This window comes from Grampus griseus, assembly GCF_964374135.1.
Source record: "Grampus griseus genome assembly, chromosome: 3".
NCBI classification, from domain to species: Eukaryota; Metazoa; Chordata; class Mammalia; order Artiodactyla; family Delphinidae; genus Grampus; species Grampus griseus.
In genome coordinates, this window is record NC_139019.1 from 158,622,961 (window position 1) to 158,635,702 (window position 12,742).

The following is a 12,742-nucleotide window of genomic DNA, read 5'->3' on the forward strand; positions in this document are numbered from 1 at the left end:
GACTGGGGAGACAGAGGGGTGCTCAGGGACAGATTAAACATAAAATTGACACAATAGGGCTTCCCTGGTGGTGCAGTGGTTGAGAGTCCGCCTGCCGATGCAGGGGACACGGGTTCGTGCCCCGGTCCGGGAAGATCCCACATGCCGCAGAGCGGCTGGGTCCGTGAGCCATGGCCGCTGAACCTGCGTGTCCGGAGCCTGTGCTCCGCAGTGGGAGAGGCCACAACAGTGAGAGGCCCGCGTACCGGAAAAAAAAAAAAAAAGTAATGCCAAACTCTCAAGTATATGAATTAATCATTCTCTTCTGCTAAGGAAAAATAGCAAAAGAAATGGCGGTAAGAGCAGCTTAAGATAAGCTTGTGAGCACAGATGCAGGTTTGGGGGAGAGTCATCTTCTCTCCTGAGTTTGAGAATACATAACATGTTTTCCTTCATCTTCAGAGTCCATGCAGAAATTTGTATCACCCCTCTCTCTACCTCTCAATACTCATTCTAGCTTTTCCAACCTTCTTTCTTTTTATTCTTGGCCCCTAATCTTTACGAGTCAAGCACGCACGGTGGTCACTTTCACCCCATGCATTTACACCCGGCGTCCTACCCACCTCTTCTCTTTGCCAATCTCTTTCCCCAAGTTCCTGCTAAAAACTTCTTCCAATATCTTCATGGATGAATTCCTCCACCTCTCTCTGTGCACACACTTCCTCCTTCTCACTCTTCAAGTTGCCCCATACAGTTTGAACTTGTATAAATGTCTAATGGGGCCACATTTACAAATGTCTTTATGTGTCTATATTTTCTTTTCATCTACAATTCTGGCTCCCGGTGTTCAGTGCCAAGTCTCCTTGACCTCTGCCATATTCTTGGGTACCAGCAGAGATTCCTCCTCATGAAGGATACTAGCTAATCGCATAAGTTGATACACAAAAGAGGAGACGGTCATTAAGGCAGATGGTTTTTGCTCTGCACTGCTCAGGGGCAGAAAGATTTGCTAATTTCTTTTTTTTTTTTTTTTTTCTTTTGTGGTACGCGGGCCTCTCACTGTTGTGGCCTCTCCCGTTGCGGAGCACAGGCTTCGGATGTGCAGGCTCAGCGGCCATGGCTCATGGGCCCAGCCGCTCTGCGGCATGTGGGATCTTCCCGGACCGAGGCACGAACCCGTGTCCCCTGCATCAGCAGGCGGACTCTCAACCACTGCGCCACCAGGGAAGCCCAGATTTGCTAATTTCTTACCAACCTTCCCCCAGCCCAAAGCGTGGCCTCCTGAGCTTTCCTCAGTACATACCTTCTTTTGTTGTTTTCCAAGAAACTCAGACTGAAAGTCCTGTGCCCGTCAGCTGGCAGGGCACCCACCATTGTGCTTCTGTCACACAGACGGTGAAGTGCACACATGCATTGAGAGAGAGGGAGAAGCACACTACCTGTTCTCTGAACTGCAGGCGCTCATCTTTAGCTGGGTCCTGGGAGGTGTAAAGGGCTGCAAGGGCTGCACACACCCTTCCACTGCCCAGTCACCAGTCTCCAAGGTCAGCAGGCATTTCTGGGGTGACTTGAAGGGGTATTGCCCAAAGGCATCAGTGCCCATTGGGCACTCCAGCCTCAGAGGAATTCCTTTCCGATAAAGAATTAGCCAGCATCCTCTTACAACGTGCAAAACCATATAGAATGAAAATCGGTTGTAAAGAAGCCACCAGCTGAATGCGGATCCTGTTGAGAACTGCCTGAGGGGGAGGAAAAAGGGGGATATTGTTCAGAGTTGACCTCTTCCGGTGACTACTAAAATGTTTGTCCCACAGCTGGGACAACACACCAACTCCTGAGCAGACCCCAGGAAGGAAAATGGAGGAGGGAACAAAGAGACTAAAATTAGAGGTCAGTTCCTCCACAGCGTGTAGGAGACAGAATACCTTAGAGATCACCTCTCCCGAGCCCCTCATTGCACAATCCAGAACCAAGCTGCAAAGTGTGTGAGTGACTCCACCAGCGTAACAGGAAGGCAGAGTTTCCATGACACCACATCCCTTGGGAGGTGCACACCCTATGGCCTGGGTGCAGTTCTGAGAATCTGCCCCAGGTGAGGCCGAGAGCTGGTCATGGACCCAGTTATCTCTGTTCAGACTTGGCTTTCAAGCCCGCAAGGGCGATGCTTCCCATCATCCCACTCCTGTTGCTCTGTGCACCTTTTCTGTCTTGTCTGTCTTGGCTTCTGAAGGGCAGAAATTCATTATTACACACAGAGAAAGCTGCACTGACTGTGTTCTGTGCATTTGTGTAATGATTTCCTTAGAACGGAAGGGGATTTCTGGATAACAGAGAACATGCCTTTAAGGTTCTGATGACTACCCTCCAAAAATGTTACACCTATTGCCACTTTCAGCAGCAGGGTGTAATGGTGCCCATCCCTGTGCACACTTTTAATAAATGCTGAAGCCATACATCTCTTGCATTTTGCTAAATTTATTTTAGTGTGTCTTTTCCTATCTCTCGTTCATGTTTATGGTCTACTTGTATTTCAGGGCTGTGAGTTGTCTGTTCTGTTTCGTTTATATTGGATTGCTTACCTTTTCTCATCAATTTGTAGGTGTTTAGATATTTTGTATACTGATTAGAATAATTTTACCCATTGTTTCTGTTTTAACTTTACTTATGGCATCTTTCATCTTAGAGAGATGTAAAGTTCTAATGTAGATAAATATGCCAGTATTTTATAGCTCCTGGGGTCTGTTTCATGTTTTGAATATCAATATAATTTTTTTTTTTTGCGGTACGCGGGCCTCTCACTGCTGTGGCCTCTCCCGTTGCGGAGCACAGGCTCCGGACGTGCAGGCTCAGTGGCCATGGCTCACGGGCCCAGCCCCTCCGCGGCATGTGGGATCTTCCCAGACCGGGGCACGAACCCGCGTCCCCTGCATCGGCAGGCGGACTCTCAACCACTGCGCCACCAGGGGAGCCCTTTGCTTCCTTTTTCAAAGTGTCTGAAGTATATTTATATATTTGCTTCTCCATATGGACTTCAGAATCGTCTTCTCTATTTTTCAAAATAAACATCCTGGGATTTGGGTTAGAATGACTGACATCTTTATTATATGTTAATTTTCCATCCAAGAATATTGTCCACTTTTTGTCCTTTAGTATAGTCTTTTTGTTTGCTTCTTCAGGCACATTGTTAAAATTTTTTCTCCTAGATTTTATTTCATAGATTGTGTGGCTATCATGAAAGGGATTTTAAAAAGTGTTTTTATTCCTTATTATTAGAGTATGGGGAAAAAATCATTGTCTTCTTGTTTATATCTTGCACCTGACCACCCTTTAAAGCTCTCTCATCAGTTCAAATAATTTTTCAGTGGATTCTCTTGGGTCTTCTAGGTAGACAACTTTATCATTTGCAAGAAATAAATTTTTCTTTCTATTTAAATATTTATGCCTTTAAAATCATATTTATATTCAAAACATGAAACAGACCCCAGAAACTATAAAATAAATTATTAGCATATTTATCTACATTAAAATTTTATATCACTCTAAGATGAAAGATACCATAAACAAAGTTAGAACACAAACAATGGATAATGTATATGCCACAAGATGAAGTCTCTGTATTTTAATAAGAGAACTTAATTTGTCACATTTATTGTGGCTACTGATTTTCTTTGACTTATTGTCGTCCCCTTACCTTATGTTCCTATGAGACATGCTTTCTTCTTGTGTATTTTCTTTCCTGACTGGTTGGATCATACAGTTTTCTTTCTTTGTGCCCCCTCTAGTGGTTTCAAGGTTCTAGAACCTATTTCTATTTGTAACTACTCTTAAAAATGTATAAGCCTGTATTTTTTCCCTCAGTGTCTAGAAGTGCTGGTTACTTCTGAATGAGACAAAATATTGGGCATGCTTTACCTCTCTTCTCTTCCTTTCTACTCATCCCCCTCCAAACTCCCAGGTTTGATTGAAATAATCTGGAAGTTTTGTTTCAGATGCTTTCAAATACAGTTTTTCCTTCTTCTATCTTAGGAACTATTTTCTAAAAATTACATTAAAAAATCATGAGTGCATTAGCAGCAATTACAGTAACAACCACAACTTTTGGCAATTTTATTGCACATCACTGTTTCTTGTGTTACATGTCTCATCTACTTTATCTTTCCTTGGCTTCATCTTGCTTGAAATATCCTCCAGTATTTTATTTCCATAAATGTCCTTCGATAGTGTAATTTCTCTGATTTCCTTCATTTCTGAAGATCTTCTTTTACTTTCTTAGTTGAAAGATTATTGTTCAAAAACGTGAATGTGTGTATGGGAGGAAATGAAACTGTAATAGTCCCGTGGGAAGAGGGGTGAGGAGGTAGAAGGTAGTGTAAAGGACTTAATCCTGATCTCTTCCAGCAGAGTCAATAGACAGGGACTGGTGGTATTAACACATAATTTAGACGTCAGGAAGTAATTACAGAAAAACCAAACCCCAAAGCCACAAAGTTCTCCCTCTGGCAACACAACTAGGATGATTAGGGAAGAGATGAAGCAGGGAGGGAGGTTAAAGGACTATGGTTTTTTGGTTATGTTTTTTGTCCAATTTTACTCTTTAAACATGAGCCTGCATTACTTTGATAAAATTAAGGTTTTTTTTTTTTTTGTGGTACGCGGGCCTCTCACTGCTGTTGCCTCTCCCGTTGCGCAGCACAGGCCCCGTGGCCATGGCTCACGGGCCTAGCCACTCCGCGGCATGTGGGATCTTCCCGGACTGGGGCACGAACCCGTGTCCCCTGCATCGGCAGGCGGACTCTCAACAACTGCGCCACCAGGGAAGCCCAAGAGGTAGGATTTTTTTACCTGCTCCCTCTGTGTTGAGCTGGGGTGTAAAACCATGGGATGGTTGCTCCTAAGCCCATTAAGAACTGCTTTTTGACCACAGTCCTGTGGGACTCCTGAATGTATGCCCTGTTGTCTATCAGAGCCAGTGATCCAGGGGCACTTCCCTCAGGCAGCAGCTGCAAAAGATCAGGTAGCAGACATGTGTATAAGATTCTTCCATGGAGATACTGGTGACTTGGAGTGAGCTAGAGAAAGAGGGCGAGGGGGATGTTCCCACACTTCCCTTGTCTCCCTGGAGGATTGCAGTCAGCCCATAGATGCAAGCTTGAATAGAAGCCTGACCCTCAGGTAGCAACTTTTGAAGTATACAAATAGACCCCTTCAAGGGAAAAACCGGGGAGATGGGAATTTCTGCTCCCTCTACAATAAGCCAGTTAAGAACTGCTTCTTTGTTTGTTATAGTCTGTGGGGCTCCTGAATGGAAGCCCTGTTGGCTATCAGAGCCATGTGACCAAGGGAGATGTCCCCTTGGGCAGCAGCCACAAAAACTGAGGCAGAGACATATGTACAAACTCCTTTCAGTCGGACAATAGCTACTTGGGCAGGAGGGAGAGGGTGATGGGGAGTGCCTGCAGGCTTTCCTGGTCTCTGAGGAGGATTGCATCAGCCTTGAGATGTGTGCTAAATTAGAAGCCTGATGCTCAGGTAGCAGCTTTTAAAGTGTGCAGATAGACTCCATGCAGGAAAAGACTGGAAGATGGGCACTTTTTTCCTGCTCCCTCAGCTCTGAGCACTGGGATGATAGCTGCAGTTAAGTGTTCGCTCCCATTAATAACTGCTTCTTTGTTTGCTATAGTAGTTTGTGGGTCTCAGGTGCACAAACCCCATGACTTGCAGAGCTAGGTGTTTTGGAGGCCGATCCCTCTGATGGGAGCCTTAAAAGTTGAGGTGCTAGTTGTGTATTCCAAACCCTTCACTCTTCAGACAGAAACTGGGAATTGGGGGTGGGGATCTGACGTTTTGGCACTGTACCAGGGGTGGGGTTTTTGGCAAGAGTGTGTCCCAGCCTTTCCTACCTGTTTTGATGTGGGTATTTGCTCATTAGCCCAATGTGTAGGAGTCACTCAGCCAGTTTCTGGATTTCTTTCAGAGGGGATCGCTTCATGTCTAACTACCTCTTTTGTGTGTCCATGGGAGCTTGGGACGTTGTAGCAAATATAGAAATGAGACTTTTCTGACAAACAAGGAAAATAAGCAAACAATGAGTAGGCTGGGGAAACAACATAAACAGACCTGAAACAGTTAAGCAATCTTGGTTATTCTTTAGCTGTTACTACCAACAAACACTTGTAGCTAGACTTGTCCTTCACAAAGCTAAACAAAGCTAATTACTGACTCCATATGAATTGTACAATCCACCTGGCATTTACTCTCGCTGCATTCTTTTGTAGCAAATCATCCCTTGTAGCTGTTTACATTTCAGAAAAGGGTCTAAGGCCCATAATGCAGAGATGACGGAACCAGTTACCAGGCTGCCTGATGCCAGCAGTTGTTACCGAGTCCAAGCTCGCTCTGCTCGCCACGCGAAAAGCCGGCAGACCGAGAAGATGGCAGACTAATGTCTGAAAAACCATCTTTTCAGGGCTTGGATGCCAGTTTCTTTTATAGCACAGAGAGGGGGAAGGAGATGAAGTAAAGTAAAAAGGCCAGGAGTTTTGCAAATATCCCCTGGCATGGCCCCTCTCGGGGAGGGGATGTGTTAATTTCTTCTTTCTTGCGGCCGTCTAGTGGTGGGCGGGGTCATATTATCTCACTGCGAGCTGAACAGAGGCACTTCAGTTTAACATTCAGGCAGAGGGGCAGGGTTCCCTGAGGCAGGCCATTATGTATGATTAAAATAACAAAAGCAAGGAAAAGCAAAGGTTAAAGTCAAAGAAACAGATCGACGATGGAGTCCGATTTAGCTCTTCCTTGTTACAACGTGACTGTTTTAAAATACTGCAAGAAGAAGAAGGAGAATGCAAGACCTTCACCACTTTGATCCTTATCACTTACCCTGGACAGAGAGTTCCACCCATAAGACCCCCTGTAATTCCCCAGGACAGGGAGACACAGTTCTTGAGGTGCTAGCCTGCTGTGTCTTCCTTTTGCCTGGCAAAGAAAATTAAAAACCTCTCTATTTCTTATCTTCCAAATCTCTGTCTCCGTATTTTTATTCAGCATCGGTGCACAGGGAGCCGAGATTTGGCAACAGAGAGTTTAGAAGCCTCCAATGTCACCATCTTTAAAGACCACCTGTGGCACTGTACACTTTTGGTGCCTGTGGTTTCACTCATTGGGCTATTAGAACAGCTGAATCCGGGAATATTGACATCAGATGCTGGTGAGCATGTAGATCTGTATAAATCTTGATCTACGTGTATTTTATCTTTTTATGTAAAATGAGGTACAGGATCAAGTTCAGTTTCTTCTAAATGGATAACAACTGTGCCAACATCCTTCGTGAATGGACTGTGTTTTAACACACAATGTCAACTCTGTCTACATCAAGTTTCTGTTTAACCTTGGATTTGTTTCCTGGCTCTCTGTTCTTTACTATCGGTCCACTTGGCTATCTCTGCGCCCAAAATGTTGGCTGCCTTAATCATCACAGTTCTGGGATATGTCTTGATATATATGAGACTAAGATTCCCAGTCTTGTTCTTATTCTGCTGTGTCTTGTCAATTCCTGGCTATTTGCTCTACCACATAAAAATTCACTTACAAAGTTCTAAGAAAACTCCACTGAGATTTTCAAAGAAATTGTTTTGAACGTATAGATTAATTCTAGGAGAAATGATATCTTTAAATTACACATATTTTATCTGAAAGATTTTATGTCTCTCCTCTTATTTCAGTTTTCTTTAGTGTCTTTTAATAAAGTTTCATAATGTTCTTTAATAAGTTTGCAAATATTTTATTGGACTTATTCCTAATTTACACACTTTTGATATTGTACATGGCATGTTTGTTTTTCTATCTTTGCTGTTTCTTTGCTGTTGTATAGAAGTGCAGTTTATTTGGGTTATTAATCTTAAGTCACATGAATATGATGAATTCATCCGTAGATTCTTCTAGATTTTCTGTGTAGCGGCCATTCTATTTATTCCTTTCTAAAGTTATAACTTTTTCCCATTTTATCCCGTATTGAAATGACTAGTACTCCAGTATAGTTTTGGAGAGCTATATTTAATGCAATCATCTTTATTATGTTCCTGATTATGTGTGGTGTTTGCTGTGATGATATACAATTTGCATGATGTTTGCTAAGTTTTTTTTTTTTCAACAGATTAAGGAGGTTCTCTTTTAATTCTAGATTCATAAACAATTTTCTTCTATTTTGGATTCACTAAAATTTTAAATCATCAATGGATGTTGAAATTTATTTGTTTTTCACATCTGTTAAAAAATTATAGTTTTACTCCTTTAATTCATTAAGATAATAATTACATTAACACGTATTCCAACATTGACCTAATCTTTCATTCCAGTAGAAGCTCAATTTGGTCATCATGCATTATGGTTTTTGTACCCTTTGGTTTGAGTTTGCAAAATTTCTGTATTACTTTTATATTTTTGTTTCTGAATAATGTTGATCAATACTTTTCCTTTTCCAAACTGCCCTTGTCTGTTTTTTTTTTTTTTGCGGTACGCGGGCCTCTCACTGTTGTGGCCTCTCCCGTTGCGGAGCACAGGCTCCGGACGCGCAGGCTCAGCGGCCATGGCTTATGGGCCTAGCCGCTCCGCGGCATGTGGGATCTCACCGGACCGGGGCTCGAACCCGTGTCCCCTGCATCGGCAGGCGGACTCTCAACCACTGCGCCATCAGGGAAGCCCTCTCTTTTATTCTTGATTGATGTTGCCAGATGCTTATCTATTTTAATAGTACTTTGAATCATCTAACTTTAGCTTTATTAATCTGAACTATATGTCTTTTTATTTCTACAAATCCTTCTCTTTATAATTTTTATCCTTCTATTCTCTTCCAGTATATTATGATTTAAATATAAATGACAAACAGATAAATGTTCAACTTTTTCATTTCTAATAATAATATTTAAGGATATAACTTTGACTCAAACCAAATTAGCTCCATTTCATACATTATGATATATTGTGATTTCAATATCATTCAGTTCTAAAAATCTTATAAGTACTATTATAATTTTTCCTTTGAGTCCTCAGTTATTTTAGAAGTGTGTTTAAAAATTTTCAAATATATAAGAATTTTACACTACTTTTATTATTGTTATTTAACTTAATTATATTGTATTTAGATTAGAGAACATTGCCTGAATGACACCAATTATTTGAGATTTTCTGAAAACCATTTTATGTGCTTGTACATGGTGAAAGTTTGTGAATGGTCCATGTGTGCTCCAAAATAATGTTTTCTGAGGAATCAGTATTCTAAGAATGTCTACTTGATCAAACTTATTAATTTGTAGTTCAAATATTATATTCTCATTAATTTTGTCTACTTATTTAGTCAGGTTCGAAATGCACAGTATGTCAATTTTTCCTTGTATATGTATCAATATTTGCTTTGTGAATATTAAAGATATAAGGTACATATACATTAAAATTTTAAATATTTTCCTAGTGAATTAACTTTTTATATTGATGGAATAATTATCTCTAATAGTGCTTTTTTCTTAAAACCTCTTTTTATTTTATTATTTGACACTAACATTATGGTTCTCCTTTGGTTAATATTTGTCTGGCATATCTTTTACCACTTTTTGTCTTCAGTGAATAGTTCATATATTTTATGTTTTTCTCTTATAATTGCAACACTGGGATTTTTTTTTCCTTTTCCATTATCGTTTATTACAGGATGTTGAATATACAATAGGACGTTGTTGTTTATCCATTCTATATATAATAGTTTGCATCTGCTAGTCCCAAACTCGCAATCCATCCCTCCCCTCCACCCCTCCCTCTTGTCAACCACACGTCTGTTCTCTATGTCTGTGTAGACTCCATTTATTCTTTTTTTCTTTAACATCTTTATTGGAGTATAATTGCTTTACAATAGTGTGTTAGTTTCTGCTTTATAACAAAGTGAATCAGTTATACATATACATATGTTTCCATATCTCTTCCCTCTTGCAACTCCCTCCCTCCCACCCTCCCTATCCCACCCCTCTAGGTGGTCACAAACCACCTAGCTGATCTCCCTGTGCTATGCGGCTGCTTCCTACTAGCTATCTATTTTACATTTGGTAGTGTATATATGTCCATGCCACACTCTCACTTTGTCACAGCTTACCCTTCCCCTCCCCATACCCTCAAGTCCATGCTCTAGTAGGTCTGTGTCTTTATTCCCATCTTACCCATAGGTTCTTCATGACCTTTTTTGTTTTTTTCCTTAGATTCCATATATATGTGTTAGCATATGGTATTTGTTTTTCTCTCTGACTTACTTCACTCTAACACTGGGATTTTTTTTTTTTTTTTTTTTTTTTTTTGCGGTATGCGGGCCTCACTGTTGTGGCCTCTCCCATTGCGGAGACAGTGAATATACTGAAATAAAGGTGTAGACAGTTTCCCCATAGCCACTGAAGGAATTGTAGCTCTGTAGAGTTGTTTACTGACTTTTGGCAGGAGGAGGTTACAACCAGACCTGCATCTTAGACAGACTCCAAGGCAGCAGCATAGAAAAAGGATGATTGGAATCTCCCAGGTGTAGAATGGCAAACTAGGCAGCACTAAAGTCATACAAGTAGAAGAAGAGAACTAGAAAAGAAGAAGGCTACAATAAGGGGATAGATAGTAGGGAAGTTGATTCAACAGAAATAACTGGAATCCTGAGTAGAATTTAGTCTGACCTCCACTCTTATGACTTGGGACACTAAGGTGAGCACTCTCTACACAGGTGACCTCTATTTGATCATTTGTTTTTGCTCATCTCTCCTCACCAGACAGAAATTAGCCTCCATGTGCTGTTTTCTGACATTCCCTGGGGTTTTTATCAGTGCACAGACCCTAATATATGATGTTTGTTGGTTGAATAGATGAAAAAAGAAATGATGGTGTAAGCACCAGAGAAAGGGGTCTGGATAGGGTAGCATAGACTTATCTCCCCTTGAGCATCCATCTAAATAAAATTACAAACCCTGGAAATAGCATGAGGCAACCATAAGGAAACACTGAAAACTTGAAAGAAGATGTACTGACTAGGGGCATAGGTCTGGAGGAACAACATAGCAGCCAAGCATCTTATGATTCAACCCCTTACGCAGCAAAGGAATGTGGCTCACTCCACACCCACATCACTGACAACATCAGGTGGGCAAAGTGGTACTAGCCAAAGGATTGAGCAGGAACCTCCACTGACAAGAGGCCAGGGGAATCATTCTTTTTCTCTATGGGCCAGGGACTCCCCTCCATCACCTAGAGATACCAGGAAGTCTGACTTAGGGAAGCATCTCTATTTGCACAGGAAGCACTAGAAGGGATCAGTAAGAATCTCCAACATCACCAAGTAAACCAAGCAGACCAAAACAGCACAGTGAAGTCTCTGAAAATTAAATAGTTCTTGAAACCGCTACTGTAAAAAGTGGATGAGGACCTGAGTGCTAAACCCAAACAGTGTGACTGCCTGATAAAACAGAAGCATCCTTGACTAGGATCTGGGATTTACTAATGTAATATTAAAAATATCCAACTTTCAATTTAAGAATAGGCAGTTGACTGATGCCAACACCAGATTGAATCAGATGTTTGAAATGAGAAGGAAATGAAGACATTCTCAGATGAAAAAAAACTAAGAATATGTTGCTAGTTGACTTAGTCTTAAAGAATGGCTAAAGAAAATTGTTAAAACAGGAAGAAAATGATAAAAGGAATCTTACAACATCAAGAATGAAGGAAAAAAATAGATTGATCACAAGTAAAGACAATAGATTGCCCTTCTCATGAGTTTTTGAAATTATCTTTCATGATTTAAACAGAAGTTATAATTCTATCTCATTTGATGCTCAATATAGGTAGAAGAAATACTTAAGGAAATTTTACTTCAGATGTGGAGAAGGTAAAGAGAACTAAATGGAAGTAAGTATTCCACATTTTACTCAAAGTAATAAAATGTCAGTACTAGTAGGTTGTGGTACATATATTTATATCTAATACCCAGATGAAATGCTAAGACGACTATACAAAGTGATGTACTCAAAAATAGTGGAAATAAATCTAGATGGAATTCTAAAAATGTTCTAGTAATCCCTAGGAAGTCAAGAAAAGAGAAACAGAGGAAGGATAACAGGAAACAAATATAAAACAAATAATAAAATGCCAGAGTTAAGCTCTAAATACCAATAACTACCTTAAATTTAAATGCTATAAATATGCTAATGAAGAAATTGGCCGTGGGAATTCCCTGATTATTCCATTGGCACTGGGAATTCCAGTGGTTAGGACTCCGTGCTTTCACTGCTGAGAGCTGGGGTTCAATCCCTGGTCGGGGAACATAGATCCCACAAGCTGCATGGCACGGCTAAATAAATAAATAGGCAGAATAGATTAAAAAAAACCACAACCCAGTTATGTGCTGTCTATAGGAAACTCATATCAAATACAACGTCATTGGTAGAGTGAGTGGAAAGGATAGAAAAAGATATACGGCAGTGGTCGCCCTTCAGAGGGAGAATGGATCCTCCTCCTGCCTCTCAAAATTTGGTTCAGTTGTTGAGACTGATGATGTCATACATGCATCAAAAAGATATGAGGAAGTTTGTTAGTCACATAATGAGGCTTTCTGGGAAAAGCAAGGCAGACTCCTAAGCAGGTGTGAAAAATGGCAAAAGAAAGCAAAGAAAGGAAACTGACTTGGCTTTCACTGCAGTTAGGGGAAGCGGATGGGGTGAAAATTCCTTCACGCATGAGGCAGCGTTTCCAT